The 23,725-nt window shown below is 35.3% G+C and overlaps 1 protein-coding gene and 1 long non-coding RNA gene across 15 annotated transcripts in view; one reads left to right on the forward strand and one right to left on the reverse strand.

Annotated features, from left to right (window-relative positions):
• ikzf5 (IKAROS family zinc finger 5) overlaps positions 1 to 23,725 on the forward strand; it is a 260,718-nt gene that overhangs the window by 17,929 nt on the left and 219,064 nt on the right. The gene's annotated exons all lie outside the window — the stretch shown is intronic.
• LOC147833073 (uncharacterized) lies at positions 302 to 6,315 on the reverse strand. The gene is made up of 2 exons (XR_015513362.1): positions 6,136 to 6,315; positions 302 to 802 (listed from the first exon to the last, which is right to left on the reverse strand). It is a non-coding gene; the product is annotated as an uncharacterized LOC147833073 (long non-coding RNA).

Consider the following 23,725-nt stretch of genomic DNA (forward strand, 5'->3'; position numbering starts at 1 on the left):
TTTTTTCCCAAATATTTTTCAAAAGATATTTAACAGAGCAAGGATTTTTTCACAGTATTTTCTATCCTATTTTTGTGTCTAGAGAAAGTCTTTATTTCATTTTAATAAGCAGAATAAAATAAAAGCAGTTGTACGATCACTATTATTAGGCTTTTTAAGCAATATTTTTTTCCGATTGGTTGTTTGTTTAGACTATACTGTCCCCAATGGGGAAATTTGTCTTACACTCTAGACCCACATTTTCATGCACTGAACAAAAAACAGACATCAAAACACACAAACCAACACAAACATTCAATCATTAACAAATATGACATATTTAAAAGTCCAATTGATGTAGGTAAATAGATTTTGTAAAATTACAATTGTACTTTGTCAATATCAATTTAATTAATATAATACTATTTAACGCAACCAGTTGTTGATCAATGTGCTGCACAGTACAAATCACAACAGAGAGAGAAAAATAAATATAAAATAAGTAAATATATATATATATATATTAATAATATATATCAAATTATAGCTAAATAATTATATCTAAAACACAATTTTCATTGATAATGAGAGGTAAGTTTTCAACCTAGATTTAAAAACAGACAGGGGGGAAACAGATCTAATGCAGAGGGGCAGAGCATTCCACAACCTAGAACCAGCTACTGCAAAGACATGGACACCTCTGCATTTCAGCCTTGACTTAGGGATGCATAACAGTCTCTGGTTAGATGACCGAAGAGACCGACCAGGCTGATGCTCAATCAACATGTCTGAAAGATGAGAAGGTTCCAGGCCATTTCGAGATCTAAAAACCAAGAGAAGAATTTTAAAAGTGACTCGATAGTGCACAGGCAGCCAGTGCAGAGTGTAAAAGTGGTGTAATGTAGTCATGTTTCTTGGTACCTGTGTATCTGCACGTAGACAACCTGTATCATCGACCAGAACAGGCAGTAACTCAAACTCACAAAATAAACTGTGTGAGGGGTCAGCTAATATTTTAATTGCTTTGTCCCGAACTGCTCATAGAGAGATTATTAGACTCTGTATTCCCCTTGATTCTCATTCTTTACCAGCTCTCCAAGCTTAGCTTTAGATTGAACTATAACGTTTCCATACTACACAGTAAGTCCATAGCATATTATGCTTTCAATCAGAGCTTTGTAAAATAAAAACTAAAGAACAAACCATTGTTGTCCAATGACTTGCCTAATTGCCCTAATTGCATAGTTAACCTAATTAACCTAGTTAAGCCTTTAAATGTCACTTTACGCTGAATACTAGTATCTTGGAAAAATATCTACTAAAATGTTGTGTATTGTCTTCATAGCAAAGATAAAAGAAATCAGTTATTAAAAGTATTGTTTAGAAATGTGTTAATATTTTTTTTTGTTAAACAGAAGTTGGGGAAAAATAATTCAGACTTGCAATTAAAACAAAATTAATACGTGTGGCTCTTGCAATGATGCTTTGAGGTTTTAATCTGAATATTATTTACAACATAATTACCTTTAATCCTCAGCCTCCGCAAATGCAATCCCATGGGCTTAAGCCAGTTCACAACAGTCTGGAACGTCTTTAGCTATTGCCTTGCATTTCATAAATTACCAAGCAGCATCGTTTCAGATGAAAATGTTATTTAATATTCTGTTAAAGATAAACAAAGTCACCAACATCTTTGAATACCCTGAGTGGGAGGAAGTAAACAGCAATTTTCATATTTAAGTGAGCTACCCATATACAGTATATGCTGCACATTAGTTAAGCATATTCTGGTTTTAGCTAACTGAGATTTACTTGTGTATTGAGAGTTGGAGAGGCAGAAAAGAAGAGAGAGAGTAATTGTAGAATATTTTTCAGATGCTTGGGCGTTAGATGTCCTCCTACATACATGGTCTGTCATATAGAACCATGAGTCATTCATCATGGTCTTCTTGAAACTTAATCTCTGTCATAACCCTTGTATTCCCTCTTCAGACTGACTGATCTTAGAGCAGAAATTCATTTTTTCCCCTTTTCTACAGTACACTGTTCTGGACAGTCATTAAACCCATTATCATCCATCAAATAAATATCTGGTAAAAAATTAAAAATTGTAAAGAATATCTTTATTATGGCTGATACACTTCTGACAACCTCATATGTACTTGAGGGAAAAAAAAAAAACAATTATGAATGAGGGCTCACTAAAAAGTAATGGGTCAAGAGTCTTAAGGGGGTTATGGTTGGAACATGACAGTATCGCAAACCAGACATGCACATTTAAATATTAGTTAGTATGAAACTTTTCAGATGGCGCTGTGTGGCATGGAAAAATATTAACAGTGTCATGAGTTGTAACTGGGTACTGCTGACAGTCGTCGACTTGAGTCACTGGTGTGTGTACCCTGAGAAAATTCTAAAATGCATGGTGCTGAGTGGCGCATATAGTGTGAGACCCTCTTTTGGCTCAACTTACAAAAGGAAAAGCACTTTACTTGATTTTCCATGCTCTTTATGACTATTGACTGCAATTTTTGAGAATAATTCTTTTTCAGTATACTTGGGTTGATTTTTATAATAATTTATACAACCATTATTAAAGCTAAACTTGCTTAATTTTATCTTAAATTCTTATCTTAAAAATGTAGAGCCAGTTTTACAGTTTTAGGCCTTTAATAAATTACAAACTATAAACAAGAACCTAGTAACCTACACTACTGGATGAACATATTTATTGTTTTAGCTGACTTTCTGGTGTCCTCAAGTGATTCCTGTCGTAATCCTGGCTTAAAATATAAATTAAATTTGCTGCCTTCGATGTTCACATCAGCTGTATTCTTTGGCTATTTTTGCTATACCCCCAAATTTAGGAAGTGATGCTTTAACAAGTGCACATTGTATGTACACTCAAAATTATCATAGATTTTTTGTAAAAAGTAGAAAATGAACACAGAATGATGAAGTCATTAACTAAAAGACACCCAATATAGTGCATAGTGAATTGCGTGTGGTTTCGGCTAGTATAGGACTTTTACAACAGCAAAAGGTTCACACAGTTCACAGTTCACACTGGCTAACCAAGCCTGGACAACAGAAGACTGAGAAAAGTTCAATCTATCTTAATTTTCTTCTGTGCCAATCAGATGGCATGGTGAGGGTGAGAATTTGGCATAAACAACTTAAAAGGCATCCTCCACTTGTGGTTCTTGTTTTTTTCTTTTCATAGACTCCCTTTTACTGGCCACAATTTACTGTAGTAATGTTGCTGTCTATCCCTTTTTGAACCCACCTTGTAATGGTGACTTCCAGCACAACAGAATTACATTCCAGAGTAACACTCCATGCCATAAAGCTCAAAGATAATTCAAAAACAGTTTCTTGTGTGTGACCGTGAGTTCACTTAACTCAAATGTCTTTCACAGCCACAAGATCTCAAACTAAGAAAGCAACTTTGTTGAACGTGCTGGAACTGGAAATGTACATCTTGGATGTGCTAATGATAATATGTTCAGTGTGGAGACTGTGTACCAGACCTTTTTATGTAATTAATGGCATGGGTATACTAGAGGAGACTTAAGAAAGAAGCTAGTCAGGACACAATAACCTTAATCGGAGTTTGAGGAGAGGCAATCTGTTGTGTTTGAGCTGAAGTATGACTTCATTTCTGAGACCAAGCTCACTGCATCACTTTAATTAACCTGTTTCAATCTCGTTTTCTGAAAGGCTTTACAATATTAAAATTAACCTCTCTGGAAATAAGAGACTGCATACTGCACATATTAATGAACTCAACAATGTGATGTCATCAAGCATTTGTTTATAAGGCAAGGCAAGACATTATACTTTTTGTACATTATACTGTACATGGTGTATACACTTTTAATAATCTGACACAAGTTTTTAGAGATTAAATTAGCTTTTAAACTAAACTGCATTGTCATTAAATGTTGTATAATTTGACATTTAAAAGATATCAGAAAGATTGGGGTCTTATTTGAAGGAGATACACTGATGTCCTTTAAAGACCTTAATGAAAAATTTGAAATCCCAATGTCCCAATGTTTTTTTTAAATACTTAGAAATTTGCAGATATATTTATGTCAAACAAAACTACTCACTAGCTAGACCTCTACAAACTGAATTAGAAAAAATTATGTTTCATGAGAACCCTATCACAAATTATATTTCATTGTTTTAAAGCAAATTGTTCAATGGCTCTAAAGAAACATCAGGATCCAAGAAAGAATTCTTGGTGTACAGATTTGCAATGTGACCTGACAACTTTAGAATGGAGCCAAATATGTGTTAAAGCCCAGAACTTTTCAATTATTAATAGATTTAAAATGATCTAATATAACTGGGCAATGCGTACTTAATCATACCTGAAAATTTAAATAAGTTCAAACCAAAGATTCCCAATATATGTTTCAAATGCCAAAAACAGAAAAGAACATTCTTTCATTGTGTCTTGGAATGTGAGATGATTAAGATTTTCTAGCAAAACGTAATCACATAAATCTCCTTAATTATTTTAAAACCAATTCCAGTTACACCTGAAATATGTGCTTTGGGTTTATTTCCTGTAAGCTTTTCAATACTCTGTTATCAAATGATTGATATGCGCCTTGTTATTGTAAAGCATTTGATATCACTCTAATGGAAGAACATAGAAAGTCCAACCATTGACCACTGGTTGAAAGATTTGACACATTACAATGCACTGGAAAGAATCACCTACAGTATAAAGGGCAAATTAAAGGAGTACCGTAAAATTTGGGATCTGTTTACACAATTTGTGGAACAAAACCATACACAAAAAATACCTCTCGCGCTACTGGTTAATTAATTGATATGTGTATAAGTGTATTTTTGTTTGTGGAATACAGTGTATGTTTTTATTTGCCTTAGCCCACGTATAACAATGCATTTACCTGTTGAACTGAATTTGGATGATTTGGGGGAGTGAGGGGGAACAAAAAAGTGTAATTTCATTTTAAAACTCAAGTGTTTTTTTTCTTACAATTATAATTTTTGTATAAATCCAGTATTACATTTCAATTGATGTGATTAAAAGCACTTAATTAGTATCATATAAATTACATCAAGGGTTGCACATTGGACTTTTTATGATGGAGATACTAACTTTTCTTTAGGAAGTGCTTAATCTGCATATTTAAGAAAAAGAAAAGAACTATAAAAAGATTGCTTTTAATATTGTTACCATAGCAACCGTCCATACATTTTCATTTCTTAGCTCTCACTTTGATTTCACACTAAGCTCTAATGGCAACATTTCTTTTTAACACCAACTAACACTGACTAAACCTGATGTTTGGTTGCTCTGTCTTTAGACTGAAACCACTGAATCATTTTCTCTGATAAAACATTCTGATGAAATCAAAAACCATAAATTTTTGATCAAGTGAACACCAAAGAGAGCCTTTAAACTCCAAAACACCTATCCTCTGTTTAATCGCTCCATTTTTTTCTCTCCCACTTTTCACTGTTTAGAAGCACCTGTCTAATTGACCATTATTCAATTTACTGCTATGTTTTGAGTTCTGAGTAATAGTACATGAGTCATACAGAGCAGGGTTTGGCTGTTATCTTTCCAAGGCAAGTGGTAGCATTTAAAGAAGCGTCAGACAAAAGAAACTGAGGAAAGGACATCGTGTTCTGCCCTTTTGTAACTTGATGATATTTTTAACCTTGTCACTGGTGATCTTACAAACTGCAAGAGTCAGTTAGCTGTTCTTAGTCATGATGGTTTATTTCAGGTTTACTCATTCCTACACCTTGTTCAGGTCTAGGAAAAAAATGTCTTGGATTATTTTAAATAAACCCAAAGACCTTGGTTAATTCATTCAGGTGCGTTTAATTAGTTGGAAACTCTACAGGAAATTGCAGTAACCCTAATTTAATTAATGTTTTTTTTTTTATATAATATTGAACAAAAGTTTTTTTTTTTTTTTGTAGAAATTGGTCGCATCTAGATCTGTACTTAAGTTTTTATCAGCTAGCAGACTTTGTAAATCCAAAGTGCAACCCAAAATCCTTTAACTTATAAGCTGTTCTCCTATTTGATTTTGAGACACAATTACCTACTGTCTGAATTTTGTTAATGTCTGCGTCATTTGGCACATCAAGCTATTGCCTTACCTTAAGAACTGTCTGGATCACTTTCACGCTGAAGGTCACAAACACATCAACACAAGTCCCTTTGTCCCATTGGGGGTCTGGTGACATTTTTAAAAATTAACGTCAGCCTGTTATTCAGAACACCTTTTATCCTCGACAGTGCAACAGTTCTCTCTGCATTGTAGGGGTGCTGTGACGTTCCTGTGCTGCCCACGATAAGCCATCGTGATGTGTCTTTAATTGATGGGCAAGCGTTAATCAGAGGATGATGGGAATTGCACCTGGGCAGCATGAGGGGAATGGGGTTAATTGATTTCTGTGGGCGGCTGGATCGTTCCTGGCTTCCCTTTTCGGCTCTGACATTCAAGGGTTGTGGATTTCGGCGTGATGGGAAGCTGTGAATCAGACCTTTTGTTCAAACTAATCTCATGGATCTGAATGGCAAAACGAATTGTATGAAGGGTAATTAAACTGCTCATAATGTGCATGAGCAGTAACTTTGTCGTAGACTCGAGGTTGATTGGTACAATTAGCCAATGGATTTAGCTATTTATTAAATAAATCAGAGTGACAAAATATCCTTTAGCAGACTGCCTACTATTTAACAGTAGAAACTGGCACTGCACAATATATCGTTTCAACATCAATATCGTAATGTGTGTGTCTGCAATAGTCACATAGCAGAATATTAAATGCTGAGGGATTATAGTTAATCAGCACAACAGTTGAGAAAACATGTGATTTATGCAGTCAGTGCAAACTTTAACCAGAACAGAGTGAAACTTTATCAGTTGCATGTGTGGATTAAAGGCATTTCAAGAGAGTTTAAAACATTTGCGCACAAAAAAGTACATTTGAAACTGCCATGAAAAATAGTTGTACTGAATTAGTAATACAGTGAAGACTATACAGATTTATTTTACATAAAAATAAACAATAAAGCACTGTTTATTTGACTTTTTCTTTTCTCTGTTTTAATTATTCTTATTTGCATTTTGTTTATTATTATTTTTATACATGATTCACACCCTTTCAAAATCACCCCAATCATCTACATTATTATTTTTTTTCCAAATAGAGCTGTTTAAGCCATCTGGTGCAATCAGATTCATATTCCCATATATTGCAGAAAAACAAAATATTGCAATGTCAGATTTTTCCAATATCATGCAGCCCAAGTAGAAACGATTATCACTGTAGTTTAAATCACAAATAGATACAATTATGACCAATCATTTGTTTAAACGGATTTCAGTTGCAATTAGGAATTTTTGATGTCTTTAAACAAGCACACGAATTAACCAGTAATACTCATGTAAACAGCACTCACAATTGAGACTATTAGAACTTTTGCAGAAAATACCTGCTATTGATTTCTTGTCATCGTAATTGGCCAATTCCGATCCTAAACATTCAAGAATTATTGCACAGTAAAAGTGATATGGAGGCTCTCTGCTGGTTTTCAACTTGTTCTTCCTGAAGAAAAAGTAACATCACAGATGTTGCTTTGTTTATATTATTTACAGAAATGTTGTAAAGTGTTGTTTTAATTGGAAATCAAATAAGCACAACAGATATCAATTTTGAATTTTTAAGGCCACGTTAGCAATCAAACAACAGCAGCGCAATGGAGATACTGAGGAGAGGCAACTGTTGAATAAAGATGTTATTTTTATTTATGTACTCACAAAAGTATTCTCATAGTCCTGTAGAGAATTAGCTCAAAGTGGATTGTAGATTAATTTGAAGGGTGCTTTAAAGGAATCAACTCTTGAAATCCTAACAAACAAATCATCCAGTGATCGTTCGAACGGATAGTTGACTTCAACTATGCGTATTGCTATCAAAAATAAAAACCCATTTTTGTTTAAGCAGGTTAACAAGATCAAAGTTTAAGGCATTAGATTTATAAATCTGCACAGACACCTTTCTTTATACAAAATTATATTGACTAATCCAACAGACACAAACACACATTCATACAGGTTGTAAAAAAGAGTAAATGCAAGTTTAATAGAGTGTAATGCAAAATGCAAAAAACTCTGATTTGGTAAGACCAAACCAAGCAAACCAAAAATAATCAATTTAACCCTTCTATGGTTTCTATAGGGTTACATTTAATTTACACCAGTTGCTTTCCTTGTGTGATGTGAAGAACTCCATCTATTGAACTAATGTTCTCATGTGGTTAGCTGGTGGTCGACTCCTTGTCCCCTGGAATAGGGTAGAGTCTGGATTTTCAAGTTTTGAGGGGGAAAAGGGATCAGTCGTCTTGACTTCTGGTTTCATGGCAAACTTAACCTAAATAGACTCTCGACGGAAAGAAAGGAAAAAACGTTATCAGAGATGGGCATGTCAGCTGTGTGATTGACTCATTTTTGCCAAGGTCCTAGTCTCTTCATTGGTCCCAAAAAGAAGCTGTCCTGAGCTGGAATGGAACAACTTTCTCTCCTGGGTTTTGTGTCGGTTCTCTTCCTGTTCTATTCTGGGCGGTGGCCTCAGTCACCAGTTTTTATAAGAATGGTTTTGTACTACCCTCAAGAGTTGAGCTGACAAATGAGAAAGTTAACTTCTTGAGGCAGGGTTTATAGTCCTTTGTTGAGAAGAGTGGTGATTTGCATATATGCATTCTGGGTGAGTGATAATGCAGAAAAGTTTAAAGTTACTTAAAATGGTAATATGTTGCTCTTGTATTAAGAGCTCCCATCTAAGTGCCCATCTTGAAATGTTTTTAACAATGTACAGTGTTTCCTAGGATTTTTTCGAACTGTGGCGGCAGGCTTTTTTTACACCGATCTAACAACTACCTGTGGTGTTATTTCAATGAAAAATGTAGTAAGCACAGTATTACAAGTCAAGATCGCATTTATGTAATAGCCAACGAGCATGAAAATCTCTTTGCTTGTGCGCCGATTTCCTCTGCCCAGCACAAAACTTCTTGTACGCCTCCTCAAATATACGCTGCTCAAGCGCGGATCTTCTTGTGCGCTTTATAATAGTAGTGCGTTTATGTAACAAGTATGTCTCCAACATTTATTAGATTTGATAGGAATGTTTATAAATGTCTCCAATAAACCTACAGAGTGGTATTAATGCGTCCTGAAGTAAAGTGAAGCAGCTATACGTCGTGTTTGCTGGCCTCATGCATTATGCATCTGTCAGTCGGCCAGTCAGTCAGTCAGCACGTAACTTTAAAGGGTTAAACAAATGATGCACTACTACCGTTACAGAAAAGTTTGCGCTGTTATAATTCACTTACCTTTTATACGTTTTGGTGCGATTATCATCCACTATTAAAAAAAACAAACATGACTGAATGTTTTGAATGAAAAGCTGTAATGTAGCCATGGTGGGATCAGTTTTGTGGCGCCCCGCCGTGGAAGAATGAATGAGGCAGAAACCATAATGTAAAAGTTATTCTTGCATGATGTGTAAAATGTGTGTGAAAAGTAATATTTTTGTACACAATTATACTGAGATTTTTTTAAATGAAATTTTTCTGTCAAAAAGTTCTGACTATCAAGAACATTTAGAAGCCTTTACGTATGATTACTTCATGCTCTATGCATCAGTATGCTGCAGACCCTGAATGACTGTACTGAATGTGTCAGATGACAGATTCTTTTGATTTATAATCATTGGTTTCTCCTTTTTGTTCTTTCTTCTAGACCTTGTTAATCATATCCTCTGAGTCACTGGTCATGGATGATATCCTCATGTGAGAGTGGTATTATGTAAAACTGTGAAAACACATTCTGTACTTTGAGTGACTGTAGTTTTAGCAGGACGGGGCACATCAGCAGGTTCATAGGCCTCTGCTACTGTCATGAGAATCAGCAAATGCATGTCATTGCTTGAAACGTCATTGCTGACATGCTGCAGCAGATGCAATTATTTGCAAATTGGGATTCTAATTTTCCTGTTTGATTAAAGTGAGTGTTAATTAACAAAGGCGCTCACACACATCTGCCCACATTTTCACACGCACACACAAAACACACACACACAAAGGTTTTAGTCATTATGAATCTTGCAAGAGTCCGTCTAATGGCCACTATCTTTTAATCTCTTTCTCTGTCTCTCTGTCTTTCTCTTTCCCTCTCTCTCCACTCTATATACTTTTTGTCTTCAAGACAGTATTTCTTAAAGCTGTCTTAAACTGCATGTTTCACATTGACTTTACTGTTACCCTATGATTTCTATCAAGTTTTTTTATTGCATTTTTAAATGTACAAACCTCTCTTTTATGTTTCTAAGTTAGTGAAATCAGCCAACACATAGAAAATGAAATATAAGGTATGATGTAATTATTTATCGTATAAGCAAAGTATTTGTTGCATTCTAAAATAGTAAAAGCTAAAAATAAAAATTACAGCAAAAGACACAATTCAGAATTTGATTTGATTATGATTAACAATCTTTTTATTTGATTCTGTTTGATTTGGATATATCATAAATGGTACAAAAACTCTATTAAGGAACCTTCTTTGTACATTTATTTTTATTCGGCTTAGTCTCTATTTCAGAGGTCGCCACAGCAGAAGCTGCGTGAATCGGTTCCTTATTTAATAAATGGCTTGTGCCTCAGAAGGCAATGCTGACATGCAATGAACGTGTGATGGTGTTTAAGAAGTGAGACGTAAATCACAGATGTTATTGACCTCTTTGGAGGTAATTAATATTAAATTAACACTAATGCTGAAATGGTTAAAGCATTTTAGAATGACCAAAATGACATTTCAGATGTTTTACAGTGTACTCAGCCTGCTGATTTGTCCATTCACACACGTATTTATCATCACTAGATCTCTTATAACAAAATCACATGATTTTTTAATACGCATTTGGAATTTGTTCGTAAAAGTGTTTCCATTGTAGTTTATTCGGATCTTTTCTTATTGAATAAAAAGTTTTTCCTACTCAGTTATGCACATATGTTTTTGTGCAATTTTTTTTTAAATTATGCATACCCAAATACCCAAAATTTGCATACCCAAAATGGGCATAAAATAGGTGAATGGAAACGTAGCTTTTGTTGTTTTCTCAGTGCTCATTCCAAGTCTGCTTCTAGCTATAACACATGGTACAGACTTGTCACATGTGCTTTTCTCTGCCACTTGAACACTTGAAAGCTGACTTCACTCTTAAAAAACAACAAATCACAAAGCTTATTGCACTTATTGGGTGGTAGGCACACAATACAAGTGAAGTATTTTTCATACATCAACTAAAAACAGTCTAGATCAAAAAAATGAAATTGATTTAACACCCAACACAGCTCTAATAACAATGCAAGAAAGCACATTGGCTAGTCAATTGTAATATTTCATTTCAGCTCTGAATTCTGAATGCGTTATTAGAGCCATGGTGAACACTGAAGATGAACAAAGACTTTATGGAAAGCTCCTCTGAGGCTGCGTCTCCTTGGTGATGGCCATGGACTTGACCCAGTCAGACAGTCATGGGAATGTGAAGAGTGACCCGGCCTTAACTGACTGCTTAACCTTCATCATATCATATTTCACCTCCCACGGGATCTGACAGGGACATAATGGCAATGTGTTTGTGTGTGTCTGCAGATAATGAAAATGGGCTTGTTGTGTTTTTATGAAGGTGTATATTTGTGTGTTGAGCTTGCGAGTGTGTGTGTGTGTATGCGTTTTTATATTCTCCCACCCCTCCAGCTACCTTCCAGATTTTACATGCAATTATTATAGATTTGGATCCTATTTCTAGAACGCTTATCCAACTCAGCAATCAGGCACAATTGTGTAAACGACATTGTTTCTCTTTATGTGTATGTAATTCTCTAAGCCAGTGACGTGTGGATGGTGAAGTTTATAAATTTCTCTCTGCTGCCCTCTGGAACTGGACTGATGAATCTCTCATCCGCTTCACTGACTCTGACAATTTGGCGAGTTAAATATAATGCTATTCCTGTCCCTGTATTTATTAAATGCAAAGTGATGAACAGGATAACAGATGTTTTTATAACAACTCATCTGAATGGATGATTGAAATATGCAGATATCAGATGTGTGTGTGTGTGTGTGTGCATCATACTGTTGCTGTAATTTAAAATTTGAGCTGCATAATTAAACATTTCTTTCTTATTTTGCTTTAGGCATTTAGCTTTTTTATTTAGTTTTTCTACATTACCCAGAAATGCATTTAATGTCTATTAATTGACTATAATTGCCAGTTGGCTGCGAGTAAATTACTGTAGGCAGTCATTAAATCTCATTTACGTGATTGGCGTTGTGGAAATAAGGTGTCCAGCTATATACTGTAGCTTATATTTGAGTAAATCTAGGTCTTGTGCTCCTCCTGGACTTTTAACTTCATATCCTTTAGTGGCTTTTTGAATCCAACTCATCTGAAATGGCTAATCAAGGTCTTGGTTTCACTCAGTGGGTTACTGTTGGTGACTCTGTAATCAGTCCTTGTAAAAATGTGCAAGATGTAATCCATAATGCCCATTATTTACGGGGAACGTACAGGAGAGAAAGGGAAAAAAAATGTAATTATGGTCCAAGTTTTGGCTCCTTCCCACTGGTCGTTTGGGTTGCTATGGAAACAATGAGCACTAATTGCTTGGATGCTGGGGATATCTTTTGAACAACCTATCAAGTTTGTGCGTAGGGGTGTCTGTGTGTGTATGTGTGCGTGTTCGTTTGTGTTTGTGAGTGCTTAACTCCTGACAATTTGACACCACTTGCCTAGGCTTATTTTAAACTAAAAGCAGAGCTGGCTAATGCTGGTAGGAGATAAACTTTTGTTAATTTGTATAGCGCATCTGATCACAGCTTTAAAAGTGAGTTGCTTGACATGACTGAACAAGTTCTGAGGCATGAGAAGCCTGTACCTGTGCTTGACTCAAAATCCAGACTGTTGCTTTAAAAACTTTTCCTTAATCCTGTTTAATGATGTGATGTACAAGCTTGCAAACTAAGTGGGAGGATAACCTAATAAAACTGAACCAAACTGTAAATGGCTGTTATGCATGCACAAACACAGATGCTGCAATTTCCTTTTTATTTTGCGTGGTGTCTGTCAACCAATTTGTAATTGTTTTCTTTCTGTGAGGAATTGGTATTCTCAGTTTCTTCTTGTCTCGGTTGTGCTGCCCTTGGGGTGACAAAAGAGATGCTTTTTTAGAAAGGGATGTCAGGCCCATAGCCAGCCTGGTTAAAAGGATGGTTCCTTTTTCTTAAAAAGTGGAGCTTTTTGATGTTATTCGCCTATTTAATTATGAGATTTAAATACTGTATTTTTGTGACATTTAAGGACTACTTATAGCTGGATTAGCTATTCAATGGTCTTCATAACCTCATGTTTTGATGTTTTAAAAGCATTTCCTAAAGATTTAGAACAAAGAAATATGAATAAATACTTATTTTTAAAATTCAAATTTATTATAGTAATAATAATAATGTAGAGCTTTACATTTTGTCTAGCCTCTCTTGAAAAATTACATTTGAATACTCATGGATGACAGCATTAGCCAAAAAGTATTTAAATTTATTTTAAAATGGGCTGCTAATGGTGCTTCACACCTTTTATTAGTAATTTTTGTTTCAGGAATAAGGTCCAAGACTAAAGATTCAAGACTAAAGGTCCAAGAATAAAATTACTTGTGAAATGTTCTTTCTATTCTAAAACAATACAGCAGCGAAAGATGACATCACATACATCAGATTGTATGTTTTCCACCCAAAACCCCCACTGGATACTGGCGTTGTAATGTCTGTACTGCAAATATTACTGATAACATACAGCAGGCTGCAGTTTAAAGAGTGTGTCTAGCTCTGTTTAGGTTGGAGTGTCGTGGGAGGGAAAAGAGGGAAGGATTTGAATAAAAATGGGAGTTTCCATTTGGGCACATGCTGATTTTCACCAAGGCAAAACAAACACACAGACGCAGGGGAAAAAGAGAGTGACTGTGTTTAATGACAGTGGAATGTGTGTGCACCTCTGCATTTCTCGGTAACTCACATGCATTCGGTAGGTCAGAAAGCCGTGTGTGTGTAGACTATCCTGTCACAGAATGCGATGAAAATTCAACGCGATGGTCGGTTATAGTTTGCTTGCAGTGTTTACATGTTTTCACTCGGATTGCAGCAATTACAGCAGATCTTTCAGCCCATAATATTGTAGTGATATTAACGTACTGTAAACTAAGTAACTTGGAAACCATTTTGACTTAGGTCTGTCTTTAAACTCTGAAAGAGTACTGCTGACGATACAAACTATAAGCTTTGCCATCTGAATGAACAAAGAAAGGGCACTGATCGCACACTTACCAAATCTGTAGAGGCAAGACAATCAACACATACTAGAGCTGCGTCTTTTTTTAAAGGAGACGAGCAGCAAATCCAGATTTCACAATTTCCAGATCGAGTAAAAAAAAAAGTTCCGTACAAACATATTTCTGCCGTGTGTTGCATGCACTGGTCCACATGTGAGTCCAGTTGGGCTCTCATAGCTGGAAAATAAAACAAAATCTGTGACCCTTTAAGTACTCTGCAAAAGTTTCAAGCATCAAAATGTCTGGACAAAAAGCAATTATGACTCCTGTAGTTTGCTTCTTGTATCAAGTGATGCAAATGCTTTGTTTACTAAAATAAAAAAAGAAAAGATGTTTTGACTGAATACCTTTTTAAAAAGTGCACATGTGTGGTTTTTCATGATGCTGTGGTTGTCTGTTGTATTTACATCTCTAAATTAAACTGGGATTAAACTACCAAATTTTCAGTGAAGGACAGAAATCTCTCAGGTTTTATTAGAAATATCATATTTTGTTCTCCAAAGATGAACAAAACAGTAATGGATTTGGAATGACATGAAAGTGACTGATTTACAGAATTTTCATTTTTCAGTGAGCTGCATGAAAAAAATGGCTTTGCCTTTTTGGTTGGTTCCTGATTATATTTTACAAATAGCATTTTTTTTATTGGTATCAGTTGATTTTAGTTTAATATTAGTCAATAATAGATATCAGTCAAATAATCGATTATGCAGTCTCATTTTACATTTGCACTTTCAATTTTACATTCAACGCTTTTTCTGATTGTGACTTTAGCTTGGCATTTAAATCTTTAATAGTTTACATTTTAAAATTTGCTAAATGTTTTACCTAGGCAGTCTCAAAATGAACATCCCTTATAAAACATACATTTAAATAAATATTCATTTAAATGTTATATTATGTATAAGTAAATAAGTCTATATTTGTGTATAACAACTTGGCCCAGTAAAAAAAAATAAAATAAAAAAAAATAACGTTATGGCATTATAAGAAAATGTACAGTGAAAATAAGTTATGAAAAGGCACATTTGTATTTGGGCTGACCTTGCAAGCTGCATATGCAAGCATTATTAAAAGTTTCCCTTTCGGATGCAAAATTTATGGGAGGAGTTAATTTAAATAAACCATACCGCTTTTACTGAGTATTTGGTAGACACAGTTTATTTTTTATTATTTAGTGCATTTATATGGTTAACGGATCAGTCTTCTATTTTTTTTCTTGTTTAACGACGAATAACTCCTTGGGAGCATTATCGCCACTGTTGGAATATCTATCTCTATTCCATGCGTGTTCAATAAGAAAAGGTCTGGAGAGGGTTTTCTTTAATGCCAAAAATCTTAGTAATTTATTAGATACAAATGAATAATTCGATGACAGAGCTCTGGGTTACATTACCCCAATGCAATACAAGAATTACATTCAAGAGGTTCGCAACTAACATACATTTCCTGACTCCAGCATATATACACAACTGATCTTAACAGGTGGAGTTTTGGTGTAACGTCATTTGTCAGTCATTGTTCAGTCCTCCATTGGCCACACCTTCCACATACTTCCTCTTTTTCTACGAATTCTCTGCACAACAACAAAGTATACATCTTTCTGTATTCAGTTTTAACACCTCTATTCAGACAGGAAGTTTCTGCAGAGCTGAATTTAATTTTGGACCCGCATCTATCTACTTCTGCACAAATGCTAATTAGTATGCACAGCACTCACCCACAACATTAGAAGTTCAGTTAATATATGACCCTTACATGACCAATACAAATAATTGTTTGATTAAAAGAAAAAGAGACAAAAATAATAAAAAATGATTCGTATTATCCAACACCACCTACTATATTTTACAAATATGATCGAGACTGTCCGTGACTGTGAACAGTTTAGGGCTTCCCATTTCAGTTATTATTTCATTATTATATCGTAATAATCTGTGCAGTTTTGGTGCTCAAAATATGTAAATAAAAATAATTAATTAAAACACCAATAACTATTATTTGTTTAAGCAAATAAATACTATTCAATCTCTGGAGTAAAATATTAATAGTGTTATACATTTATTTAATGTAAAAAGATTTTTATTACATATAAAGATGTATTATAGCCTATACATATTAACTTGCTATTATTTCCTTCATTATAGTGAATCCATTTTATAAATGAAACCTGTCCAATTTATATCATTTATATCTCTCTGAAAATGCAAAACCAGCAAATGAGTATCTGCTATACTGAATCTGTCAGATTAATAATGACTGATCATCTACAGTATGATGACTGCTAGAAAACGGTTCAGTCTATTATATTGTGATCGCCCCTGCCTAGATCATGTGTGCTCAAGTATGTGTGCTGAAACGTGTGTGGGTCTGCGGATAGCTGGATATTTTTGTAGTATTCAGACAGAACTGTCATATCAGAACACCCCCCTGAATAAAATAGCTAAAATATCTACCATACCAATTCAAAGTTGCTGTAAAGTTGTTCATTCACCAAAATTATTTGCCTTGACTCTATTTAAAACAAAGCACAGGTCCATCCAATGTAATAGGCCAGAAGTGCGGTCAAGCATGAAGTGTGTGCCCTATACTAACACTGAGAGGAAAAAATTGTTAAGTAAAGTGGTTATTTGTGTTTTATGTCCACACAAAAGTATTATTGTAGCTTCATAATATACCGATTGAACCATTGAAGCCATATTGTCTGTTTTGAAGATTTTTTGACTATTTTTCTGAACTTTGTTCTATATGGAGGATGATGGAGCTCTCAGATTTTACCTAAAATACTTTTGTTCATCTTTGGAGCGCAAATTAATGTCTCTAGGGTTTGGAATAATATGAGGTTGAGTGTTTAGAATTTTTTCTTTTGATGAAATAATGTGTTAAAGGAAGCTCCACAATGTCTGACTTCAAGATCCCCTTTACATTTACCAATTGCAACAAAGAGGATTGGTGATGTGAGAGCAAAACATCATCTGCTGGAAGCTCGAGACAGGGATCTGGAGTAATCAGTGAGTGAAAACAACACTCATTATGTGCCATTGATCATCTCTAAAAGACCTTGTTAACCCTAAAGAAATCAATCTTTAAAACGACTCCTTTTTGTTCTGTGAGAAACACTTCTTGCGGTGTCAGAAGAGATGCACATCATTTCAGCTTGACCCTAAAGAGTTGCAGTTACTGCGAACAGTCTTTGAAGTCTCTGAAGAGCAGCTCTCTCATGAGTTGTGCTGTTGTACTGCATTGAAGCTGTGCAGTTCACGAGTGGAAATCAGAGAACAAACTGACAGTGCTCTCTGTTTTCCTTCTCTCTCTCTTTCTCTTTCTTTTTCTCTCTGTCTGACTGCTTGCTCAGTTTTTAATTGGGCTCACTGCGTGCCTCCCCGGAGAGCCTTGCTCTGTTTTTGTGTGGGTGAGTTTTGGAGTGAATCATAGTAATTTAGGAATTTGGGTATGTTGTGCATGCGTGATTGTGTGTGTGAAAGAGGTTAAATGTTTGTACAAGTATGTCCCTAAATGACTGTGTTTAAAAGTGTCTGTCTGCATGAATGCATGTGTAGAATATGTGGAGCTTTTTTCGCCCACCTCCTGCTCAAGAACGGCTAGTGGCGGCAGGGTATTTTAGTATATAACAGCAGGAACTATTATGAAAGATGGCAACATGTAATAACATTTACATTTCATCCTTTAGCAGATGCTTAACCAAAGTGACTAACAAATGAGGGACATCACACTCAATTTATCACGTAAAAGCGAACAACAGCCAGTTTCTTAAATAGAATAGAGAAGAAAATGATTTACAGAAAATGACTTTATTGTTGGTGAACTTACCTTTTTAGCTTTGCATTCTCTGTTAATCTTTTAGTCAAGCTAACGTTCAGAAAAATGCACAGTAAATCATGAGACTAAGGCCACGTTTACACTAATACATTTTAGCTTTAAAATGCACAAGTTTTTCTACGGTTACACCTTCTGTCCAGACTATGGCAAAGTTTTTGAGTGCCGAAAACTGAGCTTTTTGAAAACAATGAAGAGGCCATTTTTATTTTATAACGCAGCTGACAAAGGAGCCGTGATTGGGGCTTTTTTCTCAATATTATGTAGCCTACATACAGTTCTGTCTTGCATACTCTCCTTGTAAGTTCAGGCCCTGTTTACACTAATACGTTTTAGTTTTAAAACAATAATAATAACAATTCCATACATTAAAAAATAGCGCCTTTCTGGGCACTCAAAGCGCTTTACACAGAGGAGAATCTCCTCATCCACCTGGATGACGCGGCGACAGCCATTTAGCACCAGACCGCACACTGATTAATGGAGAGGATACACAGTTATGAAGCCAATTATGATATGGGGAGGGTTAGGAGGCAATGATGGACAGTCCAGTGGGCAATTTTGGCCAGTATGCCAGGGTGAAACCCCTACTCTTTTTCGAAGGACATCCTGGGATTTCTCCTGGGATAACGACCACTGAGAGTCAAGACCTCGGTTTAATGTCTCATCCGAAAGAAGGCGCTCTCTGAGCAGTAAAGAGTCCCCGTCACTATACTGGGGCATTAGGGCCCATACAGAGCGCACGTTGGGCGCCCCCTGCTGGCCTCACTAACACCACTTCCGGCAGCAACCTAGCTTTCCCATGCGATTCCCCCATCCAGGTACTGACTGGGCGCAGCCCTGCTTAGTTTCAGTGGGTGACCATGTGAGAGTTGCAGAGAGCTAGCTGCTGGCTAGCTCTCTGTAAACTGCATTTTTGGAATGAAAACGATCCGCGTCCACACTGGCGTTTCACCCAGCATTTCTGAACAACTCTCCATCTACACTACCTTTCTGAAAATGCACATCACTTGACCGCACACACACTCTGGCATGCATTGCTGCGATGGGAGCTGGGCACGTTGGACTGCTCATCAAGGATCTACTGCTGGATCTAATCTCACTATATTTGCTAAACGTGATATTTAATTCATCTTGTTTCTATCTAATGACACATTCCACCAATTTGTTCTTTTGAATCTATTACTTGTTCTCAGGTAACGTGCTTTGGCTGAGCGCAAAGATAAGTTAATTTATTAATTAATGTAACTGCTTACACTTCCACACATTTGACTAACTGCTTGCCTTTATTTTCTATAATGTATAAACCCATTGTTTTTTTTATACTTTTATAATGGCCATTATTGATTTATTAAAACTGATATTCAGCAAAAGAGAGTGGCTATGTTTTGTATTTTGAATAAAAATGAAATGAGTCAGTTATGTTATAGACTCTGTTTTGTTATAAATATGCATACAGTGAAGATGACAGTCATATAAATGTAGCTACATGATGCCTCAACATTTTTGGCTTCTGTTAAGTTGCTAATATCACAATGAAAAAAGGCAGTTCCTTATGTCATGTTCTCATTTTATTGTTAAGAAAGTAAAACAATGTAGCCAGGGTGATGTGAATGAGGTTATAAAGTACACTGTTCCCTTTGAAGATTTATCTGATGTGTCCTCTGTAGTTTGTTTTCCATATTACACTTGCAAAGTCTGTGTTTGCGAAGTCTAAAAGAGTGTATTTCCTGAACAACAATTTAACTCACTGCTTAACTATTGTAGTACAGTAACAATGTTAAAATCCTGAAAGCTTGTGCAAATACCACATATAATGACTTTTTTAATTTAAACTCACTTCATAGCTTCAGTCGAGTGTTTGAAATAAGTCCTTTTTTTAAATATGTCTTACGCAGAATAAGCCATGCAACACACTTTATGGTAGCAGTGACAAAGGCATTGCATCATCACATTTTATTATCAGGAAAATTATAAAAACTACTCAGATCAGAATCAGAAAGAGCTTTATTGCTAGGTATGTTCACACATACGAGAATTTTGTTTTTGTGATGGAGCTTCTACAGTGCAGCAGAATTACAGAAATGGGACAAAACAGATAGTAAATATATTTTAAATATAGAAGTAAGTAGTGAAAGCAAATATACAAATTGACAAGTGTATGTAAAGGTATATTACTATATACAACATTTATATGTGCAGCGGTTATGTGCAAATTGGCATGTAAAGTATGTTGTTAAATAAGTGCATATGTGCATAAAAAGTGTAAAGCAAGTTGTGATGTTTGTTTCACAATTACTACCATAAAGAGTTCATGAGATGGATTGCCAGAGGGTAGAAACTGTTTCTGTGTCGGGCTGTTCTGGTGCACTGTGGTCTGTAGCGTCAACCAGAAGATAAAAGTTCAAAGAGGCAGTGTACTGGGTGTGAGGGGTCCAGAGTGATTTTGCCTGCCCTTTTGCTCGCTCTGGATAAGTACAGTTCTTGGAAAGTAGGGAGGGTTGTACCAGTGATTTGCTTAGCATTCCGAATTATTCTGTATACTCTTGGGAGGTCGTATTTGGTAGCTGAGCTAAATCAGACAGTTTTTGAAGTCCAGAGAACTGATTTAATGATTTAATAAAAATAATATTTTTTTGAGTAGAGAGCGGAGATCCGCCAGATGGATGCTAGGCAACGCAGTTGGAAATATATTTGGTGGTGTATGCGTCCGAATGTCCAACAATTTGACTCTAGTGAACTAATTGTAGGAAAGACAAACCAACAAAAACAACTGCAGAGCACAAAACCGAGGCGGCCATCGTTGTCGGTACCATTTACAGACTCTACATCACAGGTGTCAAACTCAGTTCCTAAAAGGGCCACAGCTCTGCACAGTTTAGTTCCAACCCTAATTAAACACACCTGATTAAACTAATTGAGTCCTTCAGGCTTGTTTGAAACCTACAGGTAAGTGTGTTGGAGCAGGGTTGGAACTAAACTGTGCAGGGCTTCAGCCCTCCAGGAATTGAGTTTGACACTCCTGATCTACATCTACAGATAAACCACATTTTGTTGTTGTCATGTGTTTATTAGTCCAGTTAAAATTAATGAAAGCAGTTTAATTTTCTGTTTATCCATAAGTTTATAACCAATATAAGGATTTCCCATAGACTTCTAATTCCTGGGTTTCTCCGGTGCATATTTGGTGGTTCTGTGTAACCCACAAGAGCACCGTCTGACCTTTTGAAGGAGATTTTATTGCTGATCACATCACTGAACTTTTCCTCACATGCCATGCAAAACAATCACAGATTTTGCTAAAATCGCAAGATTTGATATCGTGATTTATAGTTCAGGCCCCATATCTAAGAGCATGGATATTTTTGTTCTTCATTATTAGGTTTTATTTCATTGGTTCCTTGTCATTCCAAGTTCAGCAGTGCTAGTCAAGTACATGTGTAAAGACTCTTCTTTTATTCTCCTCAAAGCTGTTCGAAGAAAAGCTTCCAAGGTTAGCAAAACAAGTGTAATGGTACGTACTATATAGGGAAGGAAACTGAGTGTCAATGAGGAGAGCTTCACTACTCTGACTAAACTGTGTTTGTGGAGACAATAAATTGGTTGCTTATTGGCTAATCTTCGGTATATAATTAATATTGAAAAAAAAATGTCATATACAATATTATCTTATTTATTTCTGTGATGTCCAAAAACAGTGAATAACTGGTGCACAACTCTTACAGAAAGGCTGTCAGGTCATTTGTCATCAAGGCACACATGATCCATGTTGGTCATTACTCTTTCTCCAATTGAAGAGTCACAGAACCTTGTAGAAAGATGTAAAATTAGATTTGCATATGCATATTTTGCTGAAGTGCATGATCTCATTATGTCATGTCATATTAAGAAGAAACTATGCTTCTAACCACACAGGTTGAAAGCTCTATATGACCAGTGCTTTTTGTATTTCAGTTTTATCTCACTGGTTATCTTCAGTTTGGACTAATTATTATTATAATAATAATTAGTAATTAGTCGGGTATTTTTAATCTGTTGCTAAATCTGCATTTCTTGTACAGTACCTGCACTATAAAAATACTTGTTTTAACTCAATCTTAGGTAAAATATTGACAAACACAACATTGAGTAGATTTGTTCAATTACATTTTAGGTTCATCCTTATTTGACGCATTGTTAGCTTACGACAACCCAGCATATTTTTTTTATGCAGTTTTTTAGGATGCTGTATTACCCTATGGCTCTCTGAAATACTTGATACTTATTGGTCAATCTAGGAATTCAGCAGTTAATGATGTTTTTACTTTGACCGCTAAAATGTATAAGTGACTATTGTCCCAGGTAATGAATCTCCATCACTTAGTAAATTTTCTTTTTTATTCAAGAAACTCGACCTTTATAGATGCAAGAATGATTAATATGATTGTAAATTATGAGCTATAATATAACTTTTTTTCCATTTTTTGCCACATTTCCAAAATATGGCATAATTCTGAATAACCGAATGTGACAAGTCTTTTTTTTTGGCATACAGTATCAGGTGTACAGAAGAAAGAATGTGTAGATTTTACAAAATTATTCACAACTATTTTACAATCATTACATCCAATTTTGAAATGCACTATAGGATTTTCTAGACCTAGTACAAGTAAAATAATAAAATAAATAATAAAGTAATAAACCCAGTAAAATATGCTGGGTTCCACTCAATCGATTTGTGTCGGGACAATAGAAAGGACTCCATTAAACTTATTAGTTTTTTACTAATTTAAGTTGATTGAAATTCAACTTGCCCAACCCAAAAAAAAAAAAAAAAACCCTCAAGAATTATGTTTTAGGCCATTACAACAACAAACATCATTTATTTTATTGTACATGTTTTTTATTGTTTTAACGTATTGTATTTATTTTTAAACAGCTTTTATTTTGTAGTTGCATATAAATTAAAGAAATAACTTCAGTAATAAGTAACACATTAAATTGAACCTGAAATTTTAATGTAGCAAAACATTAAAATGTGGTTTTATCTACATTTGGTTGTAAAATACACTCCAGTAATCCTTTTTTTTGTTTAATTTATATAACTTTTAATGGTGGTAACAGTGAAATAATCGTCAAATTAAACACAATGAGATGAGATGGAGTAGATTTTTTTTTTAAATCTGGGGGCTGTCGGAGTGGGATCCTGATGAAATCTCTTCTGTTCTTGTTTGCATTGCGAGAGGGGGTGGTGATGAGGGGGGCGGTAATAATTACCCAGAATTCTTTAGCGGTCTCATTTCTTGCTGTACTGTAACTTGTGCCTTCACGCTCTCTACTTTTACTTTTTATCTTCTCTCTTTTCTTTTCCTTCTGAACCTGCAATTACAGAGACTTCTTGACTCTTTCCCTCTCTATTGTGTGCTTTCTGAGCCGAAGCATTGGTGCAAAGTGCAAAGCTGTCTTCGTTTCAGTTGAACAGAGGAG

Source organism: Danio rerio, chromosome 17 (assembly GCF_052040795.2).
Source record: "Danio rerio strain M-AB ecotype USA chromosome 17, GRCz13ab, whole genome shotgun sequence".
NCBI classification, from domain to species: Eukaryota; Metazoa; Chordata; class Actinopteri; order Cypriniformes; family Danionidae; genus Danio; species Danio rerio.